Consider the following 25361-nt stretch of genomic DNA (forward strand, 5'->3'; position numbering starts at 1 on the left):
ATTAACGCACAAAAACTCGGGTTAGCTCGAGAGTGAGAGAGAGCCGTAGCATAACACCAGTGCTACGCAGTTAGCCAGTGCTTCGCATTTCGGGAATTTCCCTTGCTAACTGCGTAGAAACGGGAAAATCGTAATAATTCTTTTGTTGGAAACCTCTTTCTCGCTCTATTGCACAAAGCGTCAGCCGGTCCAACAAGGATCATTACTACCTGATTGTAACGACAGTGTGAGAGAGTGGATGGATGAAAATGAATTTAAACAATGAAAGTAAGAATTGAGAACCCTTACGAAAGCGAACGTCGCAAACGTTCGACCGCCGTTCGAAAATCAAGGGTCGTTCGAAGCAATAAACACTATTGTATCGAAATTCTAAGAACTGCCTAGCGATAACGGCAAATTTTGAACAAAGGAACGTTCTCGAAGGAACGTTCGCCAAATTGAGAATTGTTTAAAATTCATAGAATGCGAAATGCCGAATTTATCAAGGCGATAGTTTTAATGTGCGATAGATTGTTGTAAAATGCATAATTTGCCACGGCATTACAACCACCGTAAGCGCATTGTCTGCTTTTAAACATATTAAATCAGACTGTCTTTATTGCAAATCAGGAAAATGAATAATTTTGATCATGATATACGGATGACGGTTTCCTCTATCAAAACCTGTATATTTCAATTTCAAATCTCATTCTACAATTCAGTCAAATCAATAGTTAAATCTCACTTCAATGCAATTAATCATAGTTTCTGAAAACCGTTGAAACTATCATGGCGACGAAGTAGAAAAGAAAGGAACACCAAAGAAAGGGGATGAAAGATCTTCGTCTAGCTCGCGCGTCTTAGCCAATCACCGGGCACGCGACACTTCCGAAAACGGGCTACGATTCGCCAAACCGTCCCCTCCAAGGACGATGTTCGCGCGACGGGCCCTTCGACCATCGATCGCGCACGAAATTTGTCACTCTTGATCGATCAATCGTAAGTACGTGATCGGGAGCCCGTGTGTCCAAGAGACAGAGTTATTCGGAAGTTCGCGATATTTTCTCTGCGGTAAAGTCCTCCGCGTAGCAAGGCAGAGTGCCGCGGTAATTAAAATAATCGGAATTCTGAATAAGGACTCATAGACGCGCACGTAAAATCTTTCTTCTACCTAAATTTCTATCTTTTGTTTCTGATTTTAAATTGTTTGCTCGCGTAATTCTCGTATTAATTTCATTCCGCGTAAATCATATATTGTTTCTGTAATTAATTATTTTTCGTTATTCGTTTGTCTCTCGTCGACGTACTCGTCCGTTTTAATTCGTTTCCGCCGCGACAAGTGCAGTGATCGACATCTTACCGCTTCTTTGGTGTTCCAGATCATCAAGCGAACACACACAGATATTAGCAAACGAATTATCTTGTATTTTATTGTACAGCATAACGGTAAGTCGTTTCAATTACATTTTTCGATCATGATGTTTATCAATTGGCAAAACGGGGGATCTGGTCCAGCCCTTCGGGGTTACGAGAGTGACTCAGGTCAGATCGTTCCACCGTACCAGGTATCAACTGATTTCTGTATTAATTCTTTTGTTTGTTACAATCTCGCAATTCCAATTTCTTTTCCGTCATCAAAAGGGCACCTTAGTCCAGCTCTTTCGAGAGCTACGAGAATTTCTCAGGCTAGGGTATACCGCGGGCGGAAACCGCCAATTTTATAGTTAAATTTGGAAAGCGAAATTGTGATAATCATTGTCACGCGTCCGGTAATATACTCGTTGGTTTCAGTTGTGATATTAGAGCGCTTTATACAATCATATTTTGTTAATTAATTTTAAGCATCTTTACATTTGTTCACATTTTTGCAAAACTGGTATTTTTTATATTAACGGAATTTCTAAATTATTAAACTCTCAATTTTGGCATTTCACAGTTACGCGCAACGTAACACATACCCCCCCCCCCCCCCCCCCCCCCCTCGCAGTACTATACCGCCAGGATATACACTCCTCCGCCGGCACCGATCTACGCTCTCCCGCCGGCACCGATATACGCCCCCCTTAATTATTGTCCCCCACAATATTTTCAATAAATATGTACATCTATAAGTGTATTAAATACAAATATTATAAACATACATTTCTCTTCTTTCCGCAACCTATCCCTTATTATATTTAAAAAATATAATTACTTATTACAACATGCATAAATTTCATCTTTCCGCATATGTACGTACTATTTACAAACTTCGCATGATATTAAAATTATTAGTAATTATTGAGATTAGGTTACACCTCACGGATTTTGATGAAATTTAAACATGTAAAATCAGACATTTTGAACAAGTTTTTCCTATACACATAACCGCCGCTCGAGATATTTTCGAAAAACTGTTGAAACTAACACATTGAATTCTGGCCATACGTGTGTGTCCGTGACAACGTACGCATTAATATGGGATCGCCGCTTTTCTATTGTTTTTGCAGGCAGCAACACGACGACCGACATCAATATATATATACATATATTACGGGTGGGCTTAAAAATTAAATTTAACTAATTTTCATAATTTTGAATTGTCAGTATGTGTGTCTGGTCGCCTAACGGCGACCAGAATATCACTTTGCCTTTAATTCACTGATTAAGTAGAGTAGATTGGGTTAGGTTAGGCTATATTAAATTCCCAGTTGCCATCATAGCTACGATACATTGAAATCATGAATGCAGAAGTATACAAGGTATGTATTGGTCATCGGTCCCTGTTGCAGCGCAACCACGCATAGATTAAGACCGTTAGAATGTAAGTCAGATTAATTTTTAGAACGAAACAGACAACCGAAATCAAAGGAATCACGGGTTTTTCCCAATACAACAAAGAACCTCGCAATAAACAGTTCCACAGCCCAGAGACACTCCGACCTGCACCTTGGCAACAATACGACCAGTTTTCCTTTCTAACTAGAAATATTTTCGCCTTAATTGCCTACCACCGTTACTCGAAATTAATAAGTTTCCTGGAAGCGTCTTTCTTCGCAAAACGTTTTATTAGTGTCGAAAACGATTCCTGAGGCTATTGTCCGCCACGGTCACTCCGCAACCACCCTGCGGGAATTGCCCTGACGTCACAAGGGTAGCGTCACTACCTGGGACTAACACCGGCCACAAGTGGGGAATGTCGTCCCACTACCGCCAAAAACGTCTCCACCAATCAGAACGAATCACCCCCGCCTGACATCACCCCATCCGAGGAGACGAAAAAGCAAAACCTCTCCACGAGAACCAGAATCAATCAGCGAATCAATCGAACAACTCTTGTAATCGTTTCAACGTATCAACCAAAACAACATCTCCAACGTATATTCTGACATCTCGACATCTGTCGGTTCAAATAAAATATATAATTTTACAATTGTGTGTTCTTTCTACGAATCAAACCGTATCATACAGACTTACTCTCTTTAATTCGAAGTAACGTCCGAGCTCATCTTGAATACACGAATTCTCGGAGCTCAACAGTCCCCGTGCTGTTGTCTGCAGAAACAGTAGAAAAGCGGTGATCCCATACTAATGCGTACGTTGTCACGGACACACACGGATGGAAAATTCAATGTGTTAGTTCCGACAGTTTGTCGAAAATATCTCGAAAACTAAGGCCGAGCGGCGGTTATATGTATAGGAAAAAGTTGTTCAAAATGTTGAGTTTTACAATATATTTAAATTTCATCAAACTCGGTGAGGTGTAAACTAATCTCAATAATTACCAAATTATTTTTTTAACAGAAAAAGATTATCTGAATAGACCTGCCTTAACACAATTCAAATAAAAAATTACAGTGAGAACTACATCCGCATCCGTTGACTTCAGCACGACAAAGTAAAAGATCAAGCGGCATCCTTTAAACATATTCCATCTCATTTTATCTCGTTACGCGTATTCTCCTTCTTGCTCTTCAGAGATATGGCAACACTGAACTCGAGACACTGATTGTGAGTAAAGAGATATAGCTGTTGGTATTGAAGCAATTTTCCGTTATCGTCAACGTGCCGTAGACTGTTGCAGTGCGAAGTGTTTCATATTTTTGTACTAGGATAGAGCAGATGGCGTTCGTTCTCGAGGCACAAATTCACGACCCTTCCAGAACAAAGGCATGTTTAGTATTGTTAGATCTGTAGTCACTGCAGCGACACAGCGGTGGCGCCATCTACAGGGCCTAGAGATAAGAACGCGAAGGTTTAAGAAACGACGCAATAGACTTCCGTTACGAGTACTGGCGAGAACTTCGCGTCGCGAACAGTCGCAAATACGTTGTTGTATAAATAAATACTCGTTGTTACAAGCGCCTTAGTCATTTCGTCTCCCGGTGTCACAGGCCACAGTGTTGTTGGGTTGAAATAAATGGGATAAACTGCATAATAAGAAAAAAGTGTGTGGGAATACATAGCATATCTGTAAAAATAATAAATAATACATTTGATGGCGTTCCTGAGAATCAACACGTGTTTTCCACCTAATTCGACTTCAGCAGCAACCGTAAGTGAAAATATAATGTACATAAATCGCAATTCAGCATTGTGCTTTTATTACCAATATAAAATCATAAAATAGTGTATTAAACTTACAATACAATTTATAATGGAAAATGAAGGAACATTTCTAGAAAACGGACCGTTTAGTGACGGAGGTATACATACGTCGTTGAATTCGTTTTGGCGAGTACGTTACTAATTTGAGTATCATTATTTGTGGAAATTCATTTTTTTCGTGACTGTAAACTTTCAATAAAAAAATGAGGTTAAGTACACTTCAACAGATCTATGGGCAGAAATGGTACTTTATTACACTACAAATATTTATTCCGAATCATTTAAATTATGCATATTTATATTTTCTCTGGAATCGAATGAAATCTGCAATTTCTGTTAAGATTTCGTCGAACAAGTCTGCATTTTCGCTTTTGACATTTTTGGTGAAAATATAATGGCTTAAATATATCATAAAGTTGTCCTTTTTGCTAGAAATAGAAAATATTAATAGCATTATAATTTATAAAAAGGACAATACATTAAAAAAATACGAGTAAAGTTATAAATAATAACTGATAACATTCTGGTAGAAAATGTTTGGTATGTGCTTCCTACAGTATTAATGCATGCATCTGTTAGAGGATCTTCAAAATTTATGCTATGGTTTATTTTCAAATGTTTATATCCCCCTTTCTCTAAAATATTGTAAAGCTTTACAGCTATCGGATGTAATTGTCTTTTGGGACCTAATCAATTCCTTTATAATTCCTACTAGTGTGAATCTCTACTTTCAGCAGACACTAAAAATACTTTGCTACTCTCTCTCTCATTGTCAGTGCCTCTAAACATCAGATGATCCCTCAACATAATGCCTTTTATGATATTTCCGTTTGCCGAATTTAGACTTGTCAATTTCTATAATTTTTCCTTCGCCACCAATTAGTTCACAAAAGTGATAACCAATCAATCATCACTTGTACAAAATATAACCATTGTTCCTATTCAGTTCCAATTCCCTTATAATATAACATTGGTCGTAGTTATACACAGGCATTAAAGTTAATTTTAATACTGTCTTGTAACTCACTTTAGTTTTTTAAAAAAACGTTCCTTTTTTCCTGATATTTTAACATTGCAAACTTTCTTCTTTTAGTTAGGATTAGCAGATGCTGGAATAGTCAATGTGCAACGACAATTTGCATCTACTATTTTCATTGAGTGTCCACATTGTGGACAATTCATTTCTGTTTCAATTAGCATCATATTCTGTAGAAATTTGAATAATGAATTTTGATCCTGACAAAATTCATGAACATTAATCAAGTTCCATTTTTTCGGAATTATACATATGTTCAGTCATTTTGATTATGGAACTCGCTACAATGCACAAAGTACAAAAGATTAAAAAAAATCAGCCTTAGTAGTTTGAAACCAAAGGAAGACACATTCTTCATTTATTAATTACTTGGGCTACCCTTCCGTATAGGGGATCACTCCGATCGGATCGTAAATGGTGTCAATCGATAGATCTCGGTTAACTGAGTCGAATGCAACAGGTTTTAATGTTAGGAGATCATCCGTTAATTAAATAAAATCAATTAAAAATAATCGCCGTCTTCGGCATAGTAGGACTACTCTTCCGTCTGTTGGAACGCTAGGCAGTAGCGGTTCCGGGGTACAAATTTAGGTCAGGTGCATGCAAAATTGGAACTTAAGACATACAATCAACTTGGACCGGAAGTCGGCTCGCAATAGAAGTGGTTAGGTTAGCCTAGATTTTATGGGGTGGAGGTGCCCCCGCCCACTTGTTCGACAATATGATGGAATAGTGATGGATTGAAATTATTTTCTACACTTCCGGTATAATTTGATATATCTCGAAAACTACGCAGCTAATGAAAAAATATTATAGAACATAAATAGTTGCAAATTTAATTTTTTACAAAAAAGGTCTCTAAATATTTTACCATATTTCGCATAGTTTCCGAGATATAATGTGAGTACGGCTTCGGAACTTTTACGGAGATGTTCTACTGTGCCGAAGACGGCGATTATTTTTAATTGACTTTATTTAATTAACGGGTGATCTCCTTACATTAAAACCTGTTGCATTCCACTCTGTTAACCGAGATCTATCGATTGACACCATTTACGACCCGATCGGAGTACTCTGGCCCATACGGAACGGTAGGCCGGCGATTATAATTAATTGACTTTATTTAATTAACGGGTGATCTCCTAACATTAAAACCAGTTGCATTCGACTCAGTTAACCGAGATCTATCGATTGACACCATTTACGATCCGATCGGAGTGATCCCCTATACGGAAGTCTATCCGTGGCAATGCTACAAAAATGAAAACCGAATCTCTCATACTTGTTGAAAGTAGGGATACTAATATTGCTACCATGAAAGTGCTAAAAATTTTAATTCAAATGTTAGTGCCAGCCGGTCATTAATATAACCTATCTTGACCTCATCTAATTTAATTTAACCTGCTGAATAGTCCGTTTCCTAGGAATATGCTAATTCGAGCTAAGAAAAACTGAAAATGCTGCATAAGTGAAACTTATTCCATTTCTTAACAACACAGAAATGATTTTAATCATTAAAGCGCGATGAAAAATATTTATTATATTCTAGCAGAAATAATAAGTATTTACTATCTATGGTAATATATAGACAATATTACTTTTTATATAACAAACAGCTCGTTTTGTTCAGTTCTCTATTAACACATTATCCATCAGCCATAAATAAAATAGATAATCACTATCACCTTACAACTTAACAGTAATTAAAGATAAAGCATTGTAATCCTTTTTTATTTTTTCTTAATAGAAGTACATCTAACTTTCATTATTTTAACTGAGTTATATGTATGCAAATTTGTAATAAACAGAAAGTTAATAATTCATTTTCCATCAACAGCCCATGGTATTGAAGAAACTATTAATAGGCTTCCTGTAGATGAAGTGTTAATGGAACAATGCATGTAGATCATATTATAACATCTTGTTCTTGCTTTAATTATCATATGGTAATAATAATACATGTAGGTAATTTATTACAGATAAAATAAATTATATGCTAATATGCTACGTTGTTTACGTCATAATCTTTATGACATTAACATATTTGCAAACGTAAGTGGGAAACAAATGTTGCATGTATTAATGAAATTATAACAGTGTAAGTGATGTTAACAGTAATTTAATATTACCAACTTAAGAAACTATATTTTGTTATTAATTAACATTATTCAATATCTGTTAAGAACAAAGTGTTCTGCGTTAAAAACTAACATATATTATTATTAGTCAGGGATTTTAGTAACGATTCGCTTTTGCAAAGAAACACTCGTTTTCGGTTTTCGCACGTACACATTTTATTCTACATATACAGCCACGGAGACAACAACCACGATTAACACTCATCACTCGTGGGGCGTACTTAAAGACCCAAAACATATATGATGTCAGGCTCTTTTGTCTATATGTTTACATATTTACATTTGTACAGAGATGGCTGGATCGGTACGTCTGTGAAGCTGGCCCCTCATTATCAAAAACTTGAAAAATTGATAAGAGTTCTGAATGCCCCCTAAGAGTCCTAGAGTTCTCTATCAGTTTTAAAAATAGTTCCGTCGATTAAAGTATCGAAAATAGCATTTGAAAACTTTGAAAAGCTATAACTTTTTTGCTATCAACTTCAGCACTTTGGTTGTTAAGGATAATTGATAGAACTGTTTGGGGGGCTACCAGAACTCTCAGCAAAATGGTCGATTATAAAAAAAAATTTTTTTGTTAATTTTAGGGGTGAACAGTTCTGACAGCCTCCCGAAGAGTTCTATCGATAATTATTAACAGTCAAAGCGTTGCGATGCGAAATAAAAAAGTTCTCGCTGCTCGAAGTTACAGGATCGAAAATTATTTGTCCATAAGGGTGAAAATTTTTCTTGATAATTGACAATTCTGTTGAGAGCTCTGATTGCCCCCCAAAGAGTTCTATCAATTATCCTTAACAACCAAAGTGCTAAAGTTAATAGCAAAAAGGTTATAGCTCTTCAACGTTTTCAAATGCTATTTTCGATACTTCAATCGACAGAACTATTTTTAAAACTGATGGAGAACTCTAGGACTCTTAGGGGAGTACATTCAGAACTCTTATCAATTTTTCAAATTTTTGATAAGGGGCAGTATCACAGAGGTTGGATCGGTATTAAACTGACGTTGGTAATCTGACATAATTCAAAACTAATATCTTTATTTTTAAAGTAACTAATTTCATCCAGAGGCATATGTTCTTCCAAATTTTTGGATAAAACAGAAGGAATTTTTGTTGACTTTAACCACAAACTGTTTGCATTTTTTTCCATTTATATATTCAGGATATGCTGGACCAGTTTCTTCCAAAAGCTGCATTATTTGAATGCTAGTGTTGTAGTATTTCTAAAATATTGGGACAGTAATAAAATAAAGCCATGTATTGACGAGGCTGGTATGTAGTGCGATGGCAAGGAATATCTTTTGTAAATAATTTAGGGTGAAGTTGAAGAAAAAACTCTACCCCTTCAGCTTTGATAATTTTTGAAGATGTTATAAAATTCGACATTTTAAGCAACTTCTTTCTTTTAAGCTATGAGTCGGACTTAATTAGTTTGCGAGATATTCGAGAAAAGCTATAAGTATCACCACATTTAATTTTACCTGTAATTCAAAATTTTTGTTCAAGTCGTAATACCGCGGAAAAGACGCGAAATAGGGAGACAAAAAAAAGTAAAATAAAATCATTTAAATCGATTGATATCTTCCGGTCACGCCTTAAAGTTTGTGGAAATCGGCAAAAATTCACATTTTTACGATAATTTTCAGAATCACTGAAAATCATGTTGAAAAAAATATTTAAGTTGTTCACTGCCTTCTGGTCGCGCATTGTCTCCTAAGTTGATAAAAAAATGGAAAATGTAACTGTTGCGCGACTGGAAGGCGTTGGCTGATTTAAACAATTTTTTTTCTAATTCTTCAATGATTTGAACACTAATCGACTAGATCTATTACGTTTATATTGTGGGAAGTTCTAGAATATTGAAAATTATCGTAAAAATGTGAATTTTTGCCGATTTTCACAAATTCTAAGTCGGATGTGCGATCGAAGGACATCAATCGACTTAATTGATTCTTTCTTCTTTTTTTGTTTACCTAATTTGCAATTATTCCGTAGTATTACGACTTGAAAAAAAAATTAAAATTTTTAAAATAAAATATATTTATTTAAATTTTTTATTTAAAATACAGGGTGTTTCGTTTAAAACAGGCCACCTAAATATCTCCTCTATATCTGAAAATACAAAAAATGTTTCTGATGTAATCTAAATGGTTTCAAAAGACGTATCAAATGGAAAAATCGTTTTTTATAAATTATAATTTTTTAATCGTTTTTTCAAGGTCACTCGTGTTTTTTACTTATATACACACATTTTTTGTTATTGTATATTATAGCAAACATTTTTGTGAAATGACCGTGGATTCTAAAATTTGCTAATTAATGCAGAACTTACTTTCAGCGACATATCAAATTTCAACGGTAACAGAAGTTTGACCATTAACTTGAATTTGTAAATAAACACATTTATTACTGCAATAAATATTCGAAATGATGTCCTTCCATTGTGATACATTTTGTGAGGCGAAAAACGACAGAATGCACAGCTCTTTCGATGATTTCAGGTTTTATATCAGCACATGCAGCAATTATTCGTTCCTTCATATTTTCTGGCGTCGTGGGCTGCTCTTCATAAACCTTACCCTTTAATGTTCCCCATAAGAAAAAATCAAGTGGGGTGAGATCGGGTGAACGAGCCGGCCATGATACGGGTCCATTGCGTCCAATCCAACGATTTGGGAATTTTTCGTTAAGCACACGTGTTGCAATATTGGAAAAGTGCGCTGGACACCCATTATGTTGATACCACAGTACTGGGCGGTCCCTAAGTGATACATCTTCTAATAAACCTGGTAGAATATGTTCTAAAAATTCAGCATAATTCTGTCCAGTTTGCGTACCGTTGATAAAATACGGTCCAATTATCCTATTATTTAGAATACCACACCAGACATTTAAGTTCCATGGTCTCTGCTTATCGAGTTGTCTAAACCATCGTGGATTTTCAACCGACCAATAATGCATATTCCTGAGGTTCACGTGACCATGATTTTTAAAGGATGCTTCATCCGTAAACAATACTGTTTGGAAAAACATTTAATCACTTTCATATTTCCGTATACCCCATTGAGAAAAGTGTATGCGGTTTTCAAAGTCTCTTCCATGGAGCTCTTGGTGAAGAGATAAATGGAAAGGATGAAATTTTTGCGAATGATGTATCCGGAATACGCTTGTTACACTAATATTGGTTTCACGGCCAAGTTGCCTTATACTAACATGCGTGTTTTGATTAACTTTCGCAATGATATGGTTCACATTTGCTTCATGCGTAACAGTCTTACGTCTGATACGGCTGTCTCTATTGACACTACCAGTCTCACAAAATGTTTTAACAATATTTGTGTAAGCAGAACGTGATGGACATGCATGTTCTGGAAATCTGTCTTTGTAAATTCGTATTGCTTCTCTTAGACACTTCCGAGCTTCACCGTAAATTAAAACCATTTGAATTTTCTCATGTTCTGAATAACGCATTATGGATCGCTTGTCGATACACTGAGAAATCTAGCAGTGAGCAAACTCTTGAATACACAGAGGAATGATAGAATGTGTTGATTTACAATTTCAAGTTCATGGTCGAATTTCTGTTACCGTTGAAATTTGATATGTCGCTGAAAGTAAGTTCTGCATTAATTAGCAAATTTTAGAATCCACGGTCATTTCAAGGTCGTACTATTAAACGTGGATGAATCCACAAAAATGTTTGCTACAATATACAACAACAAAAAATGTGTGTATATAAGTAAAAAACACGAGTGACCTTGAAAAAACGATTAAAAAATTATAATTTATAAAAAGCGATTCTTCCATTTGATACATTTTGAACATTTTTTGTATTTTCAGAGATAGAGGAGATATTCAGGTGGCCTGTTTTAAACGAAACACCCTGTATATATGTTTATTCAAGAGCTATGGTACTGGAGTACAGCGGTGTTCAATCTCGCCGCACAGTGGGGCGAATGAGTCATTTTTCGGTTATTTGATTATAATTTCCACATTTTTTATTGAAATTGCGTGAAAATGAATACGAGTAATGTACGATTAGTATACTTGCAGTATATGAAATCAAAATAATTTAAAATTTATTGAATAATAAAGTAAAAAATATACATGAAGAATAATTATAACATTCTAAAAAAAAATCAAGTTTAATTTGATAATTTGGTGAGTTTTATGACCTAAAATTAATACACAAAATTGAAACTAATACTCTGATAAGCTGCCAAAAGTGATTAAACGTAATATTTAAAAATATTGTTTTTTATAACAATAAAGAAAGAACGAAATAGAAATTTATCAAAGGAAAATAATATTTAAGATATTGTTCTAATTTTATTTTGTTTACTCTTAACACAGAATCAATAATTTGAAACAGATATGTGATATACTGTAACGTGGTGACACCTGTGCCCCCCCGTTACAATCGCTGCGCTTCTCCCACCTCACATTCCCACCTAAAGATAACCCTTCCCTCACCTTACCCCTTTCCCCCTGCCCGCCGGTATCGGCCCGATGGAGGCGACGGAAAGAACCCCAAGAAGCGGACAACTCTAGAAGGAGCTACGAGGCCGGCGACAGACCTTCAACCCTTCCAGAAGAAAGGAGCAACGCGGGACTTCGGAAAACTAGACGAAGCTGCCCAGAAGTTTGCAAGCGCCCACCCGGAGCCATCTGTCGCCGAGCCCGAAGACCTCAGCCCACCCGTCACCGCAGGATGTCCGTCAGCCCCATCGACCCCGATCACCGGCAGATCGACAATCGATAATCGATCTATCCCGTTGCCGGAAGAGGCCACCTTCCTAGTCCCATCCCCTCCCCAAAACCATCCCGCGACGGTCTCGTCATCGCAGCAGCGACGGCGAACCGTTATTGAGCCCTAGGCTAAGTAAGCGAAAGCATAGAGAGAGCACATAGAGCGATTTACATAGAGACGTATTGTGGTATGGAGTGTGTGAGAAGTTTTGGGTGAGTCCCTTTCGATTAATTGTATTCGGAGTTCGAGACAACGGCGGCCTTCGCCCGCGTCCATTCGCATCCGCGTATCGTTTGACTCTTCAAGGATTTCTGTGTTTTGCGAATCCCCTTCGTCCAACCCCTATCACTCCCGTCTACGAATCCTCCTACGCGTAACGTATACGAGCTTTCCTGAGAACCCTTCCGCCTACCCTGAGATCTCTCCCAGCCCGAGACAATCCTCCCAGCGTACTCTCCCCCGCGAATTATTGTAAGGACGTAAGTGCCACGAGTCCCATCCCCTGTAAGCACCCGCAATTACCCCTTTCCCCTTTTGATTTCGATCGCCACAGCGAGTGGCTGGCGCCCTACGCAATTATAAATCTTGTAGCACAGAGTGAACTCCCGAAAGGGTCACAATACATATATAACAAATATATATTTTGGGGTGCTTAATTTTTGTGAGTCCCCTTGCTTCTCACATTAATTTTTATCTTACAATTAGTTATTATAATTTGCACCATCATGTTCATCACTATCATCACCATCACTAAAGTACAATAAACGCTTTGCATCGTTAGTCAATTCTTTTTTTTTTATATTCTGTTATTTTTCGCGAACTAGAAATTATTGGGTCGGAAGCAATCATTAAATTATTAAAAATGTCTTCGTTATTTTGAATTCGCGACATTTTGCGTGAATGATTTTCTCGATATTTCCTAAAATATTTATGATTGGCCTCCTGAGCATCTTCAGATAGACCTACCTGAACCTGGCACCCGACTTTGAGAAAATCAATTTTTTCCAATTGCATTGTATTCTCCTTCGTTTGTACCCGTTTGTACCACATTTCTTTTCGTTTGTACCCTAAGGGGTGAAAAGATATAAGGGGGTGAAAATAGCCTAGCACCCCACTTTAACATTTTTTATTTCTTTCAACGCCAATTAAAAAAGAAACGTTTGTACCCGTTTGTACCACCTTCAGTTTCGTTTGTACCCCAAGGGGTTCGTTTGTACCGACTTTTGAAAAAACCCCCAAGTGGTAACTTCGTCATTTTTGAAGATTTTTCAAATTTTTTTACGGATGCTGTTTTCTAATCGTTTAAGCATTAACGCGTATATTTGTTCTAAATAATAAGTACCTATAAATATTTTCTAATGACTACCTGTTCAAGATTGTCTATAATAAATGATCAAGGTTGTCGATAATATCAACCACTATATATCCGAGAAGACTTATCATCAAATTTGATTCCGCCTGTTGCGTTTGCGTTCGTCCTAGCAACAGATGCGCAATACATTGCCGAGCTATTGAAACTATGTTTACAAACGTTTTCGGTAATAAGCGAGCCTTTTTCTTTGTCTAAAGTCATACGATCAGTTTCGACCAATCAGCGTGCTCGTTACATATCCACTAACGTCGACCTGATCTCGAGGAACAGCCTAGGACGACGAGTCCGTTTCTAAACCTCGATGAGGTAACAGGCACGTGAATCTTTTCCGAAGTTACGCTTTGAAACCCATCGTGCATCGAGTCGGCTCAGACAGCAAAATTAAGTGCCGGTAGCGTAATCAGTTCCTCTGCGAGGAATTAACCCTCGACCAAAACGTAAAAGGTCTTCAAAATACGTCGTGCTTGCCTTATTTTCGTCGTTACTAGACGTTTTCGTATCGGGTCGCCATCTTGGGCCGCACCCGTTTCTACAAGACGTTCACGTTCGCGAACGTTTCCTGCCCGTGGCAAGATTTCCGCCGCATTCGCGAGCAAGATATCCGGTCGCGAGAGTTAAGTGACAGGAACGCAGGTAAGTGAATATTACACAATGTTTTAATACTTTTGATTTAATTTTGCTTTGTCGGTAGCTTTAACTAGAATGAATCGCCATCGAAGCGATGGTAACCTGTCTTTAATTTTTGTTATGTCTGTCGCAGCGCTACATCCTGTCTACGATGATAATGCTGGGTTACGTGATGAAATCCACAGAGTTTGTTAGAAAATGGGTGAAGTGGTATAACATACTGAAAAACGTAAAAGACTGAAGGATGGGGGAAGGAACGTGAAACACCAGAGTAACAGGATGAAGTTATTTTAATGGAGATCATTATCAACGGAATATGTATGCAGAAATGCTGTAAGGCTATAATATATGAACACTGTTAACAATATCACATAAGAGAATGAAAGCGAGAGCTGGTGAAACAGACAGAGAGTGAGAGAGAGGTAGAGTGGGAAGAGATTGTGTGATAGTATGATAGGAATGAAAATGGAGCCCAAATTGGAAGTAGGTGTTTGATTCTCGTAAAAAATGAAACGCCAGATTTTCTTATAGTAATTTTTTAATAGTAATATGTAGTAATAACTTTATAATATTCATATACATGTATAGTTGCGTATTTACATACAGACTAGTATTAATTATCAGATTTAATGTAAATTAATATGGATAACTTACGTTTCTGTAACAATTGTCTAGAAGTAGAGATAGCACCTATTTTTGATTGCGATAGATCATCGTATATTTCCCAGCTTCCTGTTATCCTTCTACAATGAGAAATATAATGACCTACATTTTTGGGATTCATGTTTCCTACGTATTCGATTGCTGAGACTAACTTAAATTTTGTATCGTGTACTACAGTATTGATCCGTAATAAGCAACAGTTTTCTGGCTCGAAATAAGCAAATCTCTATCCCCACCTTTTCGTTTAATGTCGCCCGCAAAGTGAGAGGTCCAAGAAATGAGTGAGAGGTCCATGAAAGCGCGAAACCGATGTTTAGGGTAATAAATTTCACGCTCGACTGAGCAGTGACATCGGTTAGTAGAAGAAGGATGGAATATATATACAGTAAAACCTGGATAAATTCAACGAAAGAATGCTTGGATAAATGAAACATCGCTATCCCCTCCACTTGGGGGGATCCCCCTAGGCGAACCGAGCCGCTCGACGAGGAAACCGTGTAATATGATCCGACCGTAATATCCGTGTGACTAATACTAATTCAACGATAAAACTTTTTTATTTTTAACTTTTTCTCAATGAAACTGTTACTAATGCATTTGTGAGATTTTTCTGATTAAAATGATACCAAACTCGATATAGGTTGAATTATATTTATAAACAATAGTAATAGAATAAACAACATAGAATTGAGACCACGACTGAATATAAATGATGTCGGCTGAATACAAAAGATGTGTACGGACACAGAATCGGCATATCGGCTGCAAAGAAAACATGTGTACGGACTCAGAATCGACACCTCGCTTGGATAAATGAAACATTAAATGCCCAGAATCGACTCCTTGCTTGAATAAATGAAACATTAAATGCCCGGAATCGACTCCTCGCTTGAATAAATGAAACATTAAATGCCCAGAATCGACTCCTCGCTAGGATAAATGAAACCTTTGAAACCAAAGCCGACACCGCGACTGGTTTGGATTTCGATCTCTCTTGCTTTTCGCCAACTTATAACATCAATTTTAGCAAGTAATTATAATTGTAAAAGTTAAAGTAAAAGCTAGTAAAAGTTTTACTCAAAAAAAGTCAAAAACAAAAAAGTTTTTTGAATCAATTAGTATTAGTCACACCGATACGTTTCGGCTCTTTCCTTTGATTTCGGACCTCTCTCTTTCCACCACTGTCTGTCCCTTTCTACGTTCACGCTTGGCTGGTCGTCGCGTGTCATCCGAGCTTCGATACCGTGCTTAGGTAAACGCAACCACTGGGTCCCAATCTTGGTTGAATTTATCCAGGTTTTACTGTAATGCTTTCTCAGTCTGGTATATTTGCTTCGAAATAAAGCATAGTGCGAGAATGAGAGGGCATGCTATATTCTATCCTTGTTCAAAAAATAACATCCTTGTACGGCCGATCACTTTATGATTTGCCGCTACCTCGGATCTCTCACTTGTTTCTCGTGTTCTCTATCGTCCCGTTTCGAGAACAAAGTCGAGCCGAATAGCCTACCTGATCCGTAATAAGCAACAGGCCAGACCCGAGCGTGTTGCTTATTACGAGGCAATCCTGTATTATTTCTACCGGTATTTGTAATAAAGTAAACGTTCCTTCCCAATCATAGATATTTTCTGCTAAGGCTAAATGGTTATGTTGTAGCAGTTCAATGTCAAAAATAAGTTGTTGTCGGGGAATAATTTTAGTGCTAGCGGTGTTAATTTTGCATTTGCTACATAATGTAGATTCTGTATGTGCTATTATTTCATGAAATGAGTTTTTTAAAGTTTGCATTCCATTCGTATAAAACGGTAGTATATTTATATCTATAACTACTTTAAACTGTTCCTTCAAATATTTACATATAGAGCATTCCTGTACAATCGTATATGAATTTTCATTTCGCAATAAATGTTTGCTGAGTAAACTACTAATGTTACATGCACAGTCCATATAATTTAATTCTGATTTAAATATTGTACTAAGTATTACAGCTCGTTCTTTATACATTTTTTTACAAATACCAAGTAGAGATAAATTTTTTATAAATATAAACATAGTATTTTTCGACTTGTTAATATATGTATTATACGAACACCAATCTCGATGTGCTACTAACAGTGCTTGTGCAAAAGAATCAAATGCACACGTATTTTTGATTGATATACAATGTTTGAATTCAATTAATTGTGGCCCTAGTAAAATACCATTCTGCAGCATAGGTAAATGCTTACTTAATTTAGGTTTTGAATGTATATCTTTAATATCTGGACAAATAGATAAATACTTTCCTCGTTTTTTGGCTGGTTCATTTACTTTTCCTTTCCAGTTTTCAATTTCATTTAAAATTTTGCTTTGTTGTGACTCGTACGTATTATCACAATTAGTGAAATCTATATTTTCTTTATTACTATCGTCTGTTGCATTATTTAGCTCTTTTATATTACTTACTGTTAGTTTATCGGCTATTGCATTTTGATTTAAATTATTATTATCTAAAGGTATTAAAATATCTGTCGAACTATTATTTGTCTGCTGAGAATTGAAAGAAAGTAATGAACAATTTTCGAGGATTTCTTCAATTTTGTTTAGGCTACTAGTGAAGGGTATTTTACTATGTTGCTTAGTTTTAGTTTTATTTAATTGTATGGCATTTAAAATTTTCATGTGTCCTGCTATTGATTCAATATGACGTAATATAAATTTGTCTACACGAATAGTTTTTGTGTTTTTTAGTGTTAATTGTTTTAATTCCCTGAAATACTCCTCTACATACGCTGAAGTTGGTACAACATTTGGAATCGATATCAAGGATGTCCAAAGAGGAAAATGCTTGCAGATTTGACGAAAGTTTGGAAGAATATCAGGACACCAGTACGGGTTTAGTCTATCAGAGATAGAATCGTTAATAAATGAAGATTCATTTTCCACCTCAAGGAATTTCAAAAAATTATTTAAATTATTACTGTAACTCGTATCAGAATCTATCGTTATATTACATTTACTGTTATCATTATCGTCTATATTGTCATAGTTGACGTATGTTTTATGCGTTTTAATTAAATTAATTAATCTCTGCTGTGAAATTGAGATTGTGTTATGTTCTGTTTGGGAGATGGCTACTGTAACTATATCTTCAGAAATGGACCGAAACGAATTTATATTTTCACATGATGTTAATAAGCCAATACAACGCACATAAAAATCTTTTACTCGTTTCGGTTTATGATAGAAACATTTCCATCGACACATCATTTTAATAAAATGAGCAATATCTATTTTAATTACGCTTTTTGGCTTGAATGCGATATTATCAGTTTGTAAATAATTAAGGCAATTATCCACGTATATTGTTAAATCTAAATTATTAAACGCTAAAACTACGGCATTAAGTAACGCAAGAGAATAATCTATTACAATATTGGACGGAACTGGAACCAGCGCAGATCGTAGCCATTCTCTTAGCCAAAACGTTATAATATTAGTATCATGTCTTTCGGAAATCATTTGAAATAAGGGAAGAACTTGATTTTCGAATGGAATAACTGCTTGATATAAAAATATTGTTTTACTGGAACCGTCTGTTTTTTTAATTTTTCTAACAATTGACCCTGTAGCATCTATACATACAGGACTACATATATAACGTTTTTGCTTAACAATTTGTTTGTACAAATAAATCTGTTCTGGGCTCCAATAGATTATAAATATATCATTAATACCAATTTGTTTTACTGTACGCATTACTTCTAAGTTCTCTTCTTTCATTTTTAAGAAATTGTAAAATGGATCACAAAGTTTATTATTTCCTAATTCTTTATCTGCCTCTAGCTGCTTGGCTTTCCATAAAACTTGTGGTTTGTAAATATGCGAAGGCATCACGTCTCCAAATTCCATCTCCTTGTTCGCCTCTTCTCTGATCCACGCGTAGGCACTTTTTCCTTGTAGTTCTTTTACCACACTTCTACGTCGAGTCCCCCGTAATTGCCTTCTCTTATTATGTACAATGTCTTTCGAATCGTACGTAGAAACGTGCAATAACAGTCCGTGTTCATCTGGTCCGTTTACATTGTACAGATTTAAATTGTTATTGCACTCCGTGCATCTGCCTTGTATTTTTAAAAATAAACTGTTGTTATTTTCATTACATTTAGCAGATTTAAATCTAAAACAACATGGCAGTTTTAAATCTGACCATAATTGTCGGCTTATAATATCTGTCCAACCGTCTTTTAGAACAAGATATTCACGATTTTTATAGAAAGTACATTCTGGAGAAATTTTTATCCATTCATCTTTATTAATTGTAATATTAGTCCGCAATTCAGGCATAACATTATCCAAATTGTCACTGGACCAATTTGAAAAATTTAAAATGTCACTTTCATTTTCTAAACTATTGTTTGCATTATTGTACGTATCAATATTCACGTTACACAGAACTTGTAGTTTATGTAGAATTCCAGATCTATTTTGGGATATAAATAGATATAAATGTTTTTTAGATAATACACCATTGAAACGGCAACACGCAACATCCCACACTTTGTCTGATAAGCAATGCAATTTGCCGTCATCACTAAAAAAGTTTAAGTCTTTTACAGCCTCAAAAATTTCACTATGGTCCACTTTTGGTTTTCGCGGCATTGTAAACTATCAATAATTATACTTTAACTTTACTTTATTACAGCTTATACCTTAACTTTAATGAATTATACTATAACTATATAACTATAAAATATATACACTATAACTGTTAATTATATACTGTAACTATATAATATATACGCTAAAACTATTAATTATATAGCTTAGCGTAGCAAAAAACTTAGCGTATGTGCGTCGCAGCGTCGACTTTCTTTGCCAACGAAAACGAAAGAAACAAATGCAAATCGTTGCCTAGGTACAGAAACATCCTCGCGGAGATCTTTCGTCTCACGAAACATTTTTATGGTTTCCTTGCGCTTTTAACCCTCGCAGTACGGTAACGGGGTCTCCGGAGATACGTCTAGTGGGAAGAGTGGGGACATTTGCGTGTGGTTGTAGCGAAGTGCCGATGATATTTCGTTCGCTTCATCGCGGTGGGGGGCGATCGTCAGTTGCGCTTTCTTTGTCTTTCGTTTTTCTTAGTAGACTGAAGCTTCGCGTTCTTCCGAAAGGAAGTATAAGCTATTTAGTTTCTACGCTTTGAAGAGGTAATACGTATGTACGAGGTAGTGAAATCGTTTATTTTTTACAATTTATTTTTCATCAAGAAATCAGGACAATATGTATGTAATAACGAAATGCTTTTTGAGAAGAAAAGAAGAACTTGACTTTTCTCGTCCGGGAAAGTCTTTGGTTATCTTGAAACCTACTCAAGGGTCCTACGGTTAATTTTATGACGGATATGGCGCGGTATTACCAGGACCCACCGCTGTTGGGTCCATCATATTGTAAACATAAAGGTTGTGTTGTCGCCTGTACTAGGTATGGCATGTCAGGGTGGTATATGGGAATTTCTAACATCTGGAAAATTACAAGCAGTAAAATTATATGCAATAGATGCAACGATATAGATAATAAATAAACTTTATAACTAATTATTTATTATTGTACAATTCATTATTCCTCTTTACCTTATATATATAAAAAAATAGGTTTTCGCGTAAAAAATAAACAGATATATAAACGTAGACAACAGAGAGAAATAGATTGAAAATACGTATCTTATAGAATTAGGGGAAGGGGGCAGAGTCTCGAGTCTCAGGTTCCGAGACCTGAGCAGTTCCGAACGGGCGTGGTGGGGATCATAAAGCATGTATTAGTGGAATATCGGTGTGAGTCGCGAGAGACCCCGTTACCGGCCCCCGACGGACCGTACTCCGAGGGTTAATAATGTTGTATTTTTGGGTTTAAATAATTATTCCACCATGGGCCCTCTTAATATTAAAATATATGTATTTGTTGCTGGTAGCCAGTAAATAAATGTTTATAATAATACTTCTCTCTGCTTCTCATTTGTTTCCACTCTCTACACGCGCGCTTTTCATACCGATCTTCCTTTTTTTTGTCACTCCTCATACTCTTCTCAAATGACACCACCATTCAACATACACGTACATACAATAATACAGAAGAAAATAATTATTTAGATTATTGACGGCACCTCCGATTTCGATGATTTTTAAATATGTTGTAGAAATCAACATTTTGAACAACTTTTTTCTATACATATAACCGTCGCTCGGCCTTAGTCTTCGAGATATTTTCGGAAAACTGTCGAAACTAACACATCGAATTCTGCCCATCTGTGTGTGTCCGAGACAACGTACGCATTAGTATGGGAACGTCGCTTTTCTACTGTTTCTGCGGGCAACATATATACCTTGTGTACTTCTGTATTCATGATTTAAACGTTTCGTAGCAATAATGGCAGCCAGGATTTTAATATAGCCTAACCTAACCCAATCTACTCTACCTAATCAGTGAATTAGATTAGGTTAGGCCCAAGTAATATTCTGGTCGCCATTGGGCGACCAGACACACAAACTGAGATTCAAATTAATGACAATTAGTTAAATTTGATTCTTAAGACCACCCGATATAGTCGTATATACATATTGGTGTCGGTCGCCGTGCTGCTGCATGCAAAAACATTAGAAAGCGACGATCGCACACTATGTCAAGCGTAAGATGTAACACGAACGCACACGAACAGGCAGAATTCAATATATTAGTTTCGACAGTTTTTCGAAAATATCTTGGAAACTAAGGCCGAGCGGCGGTTATATGTATAGGAAACAGTTGTTTAAAATGTTGATTTCTACAATATATTTAAAAATCATCGAACTCGGAGTTGCCGTCCATAATCTAAATAATTACCGAGAAAAACATTTCCAACAAAGAATTATTTCCGCGACTCAACAGCACATACAATGGAACATATCGAAATGTAACACGCCTATTTTGATGAAACTTTGGGGAAATATAGGTTTAATAAAAATATTCAACACGTATTTTTTTTATCTGCCATCGTCCATGTTATGGGGCTGAAAACAGGTTTGCGTTATTTTCTGTTACTCAGCACATAAGAGATCTCAATCATCACAAATACTTCCTTTCTTTTAACGAGCCACTATAGAGTTTCCGACCAACGCATAGACGATGAAATACTGTAGGTCGTAGATTTGAAGTTAGTAATACTAGTTACGCAATATTTATAGTCTTTATGTGATTAATATAAAAAATATACAAAAGTGGCGAAGTTACCCCTTGCGGGTTTTTTCAAAAGTCGGTACAAACGAACCCCTTGGGGTACAAACGAAACTGAAGGTGGTACAAACGGGTACAAACGTTTCTTTTTTAATTGGCGTTGAAAGAAATAAAAAATGTTAAAGTGAGGTGCTAGGCTATTTTCACCCCCTTATATCTTTTCACCCCTTAGGGTACAAACGAAAAGAAAAGTGGTACAAACGGGTACAAACGAAGGAGAATACAATGCAATTGGAAAAAATTGATTTTCTCAAAGTCGAGTGCCAGGTTCAGGTAGGTTTCAGATAGTTGTCCTATTGGTATGATAGCATTTTTTATTACATCACTGCCATGAATTAATAATTTGTGAATTGATGCTGGCATATAGTACCATGGATATAGCAATACGAATAATTCGGCAGTTACAAAACAATAAGACTCAAACTCTGACACGTTAACTTTTTTCCACTAGCAATTACTTGCAACAAAGCTCCAAATCGAGTTATCAAATTTTTATCCAAACCTGTAATGGCAGCTGATAATTCTGGATTTGCAAAAAATTTTCTGGCGGTGTTTCCATCATTGGATGTACCTTTTCCTTGTTTTACCACATCTATCAACAAACCTGTTTTAGTTTTAAAAGCCATTTGTATTTCCCTTTTTCGTTGTTCCACTTCCCGTTTATGATTTTCATTTCTCACTGCCCAACATTTGACATTAAGTCTGTAGGAAATATGTAATAAACATTCGAATCAACGAATCCAGCAATGTAACGAAGATAAGCCAAACGATAAGTTTTCGTCTTTTACAATTTTTGTTGTTATAAAATTCAATTTGTTCATTTCTTTTGCAGAAGCACCAGAAATGTAACATTTCATCGACGATTGAGTATTTGTTAATATATTACAAATCTTGTTGTCGATCATAGTAAATAAAAGCGTATGCGTTATTGAAATTCCTTCAAAAACAGATGGTACCAAAGAAGATATTTCTTCCTTAATTCTTCCAACAATAGTCTTAAATTGAGTTTCATCTTCTTTTGCAAATTTAAATTCAATTGGCCTACAGAAACGAGTTGAAGAAGGAGAGTCAATTTGCCATAATACTTTGCCATTTTCGTCGTTATAAATTTTTATTGGTACGAAACTGCATATAAAAATCCTAGTATCATCATACAAGGGATGATCAAAATTCAAATTAGCACCATCGCATCCCCACTTTTAGAAATCATGGTTAAATTTGCAGGTGCATGTAAATAAGGACATAACAGTTTAATAAAACGAAATGCAGTATCATTTAAAAGACTTTGTAGACAGACTTTAACACCTAACTCAGAAAGTTCTATTTCTCGCTGTGGGAGACAATCCTTTTTCGATAATTGAATTTGGTAATAACTAGGTAATTTTTTAAATTTTAATTTTGTGACGTTACGAATAATATATTGAAAACGTGTCAATTTTGCAGAAATAAAAGTACTTAATGCAGTCTCTATATCAATCAAATCTGTTCCGTTTTATGTCTGTGAAGTTGGCCCCTCATTATCAAAAATTTGAAAAATTGATAAGAGTTCTGAATGCCCCCCTAAGAGTTCTAGAGTTCTCTATCAGTTTTAAAAATAGTTCCGTCGATTAAAGTACCGAAAATAGCATTTGAAGGTATGGGGGGGTATGCGTTATCATTTTCGCAACTTTGAAGAGCTATAACTTTTTGCTATGAACTTTAGCACTTTGGTTGTTAAGGATAATTGATAGAACTCTTTGGGGGGCTACCAGAACTCTCAACAAAATTGTCGATTACGAAAAAAAAAATTTCTTTTGGTTAATTTTAGGGGTGAAAATTTTTCTTAGTAACAGGCAGTTCTATTGACAGTTCTGGCAGCCCCCCGAAGAGTTCTATCGATAATTATTACCACTCGAAGCACTAGGATGCGAAATAAAAATGTTCTCGCTGGTTGAAGTTGCAGGATCGAATACTGTTTGTCCATAAGGGTGAAAATTTTTCTTAATAACTGACAATTCTGTTGAGAGTTCTGGCAGCCCCCCGAAGAGTTCTATCGATAATTATTAACACTCGAAGCACTAGGATGCGAAATAAAAAAGTTCTCGCTGGTTGAAGTTTCCAATTTGAAAAGGACCCCAGACAAATTTTATGGAAAATGGCTTTTGATCGAATCGGCTGTAACTTTGCCATTTTGTACTTCAAGTGATGCTGATCAAAAGTTACCATTGTCACAAGTCAATCCTAGGGCAGTTGTCCTCAGACCATCATGATGGGAACACATATAAGTCAATTACCAAATCTGGTAACCCTGTAAATCTGTACTTCCATCACATTTAAATAAATCTCAGTTTCAAAGTTTTATAATTTGACCTCGATATTGTTACAAACGACACAAGGCGAATAGATGATTTTACCATTGGAAAACAACAGAGCGATTTACTGAAGAAGGCTAACATTTAGCTGAAACAGTTAAATACTGCTAATGCGTAGAAACACTATATTAATGCGGATTACAAATAAAATATTTTAATTTTGTACCACAATAACCAGTACTGTTCGAAATCCTCTAATTTATTATATTGTTTAATCCTATGAGTCGTTTTTGTTCTAAAAAGGCTCAAAATTCGATAATAGTGCCTATAATACGTTCTCGCTTTCGGTATTACCCAAGATCAACGATCAACCACGTGGACGTAGCGTGGATCTGATCCCTTTGCGCGCGCGCGTGTGTGTGTGTGTCTATTTTATGTATCTTTTATGTATATTTTATGTATCTTTTTTTACATAAATCATCACATGAGGATATATTTCTTGATTCACTGTTGCAATTGACCTTTTTGCTATCATGTCGTCATATTTGTACCAATTGAGACCTGTATATGTATATGCAACATAATGTCCTTCAGTAGAACCAATACCGTATTTTTTTATGTAAGAGATTATCCCTACCAAACAATAATTGTTATCCTCAACGATAATGGTTTT

The sequence above is a fragment of the Osmia lignaria genome, chromosome 8, assembly GCF_051020975.1.
Source record: "Osmia lignaria lignaria isolate PbOS001 chromosome 8, iyOsmLign1, whole genome shotgun sequence".
Lineage (NCBI taxonomy): Eukaryota > Metazoa > Arthropoda > Insecta > Hymenoptera > Megachilidae > Osmia > Osmia lignaria.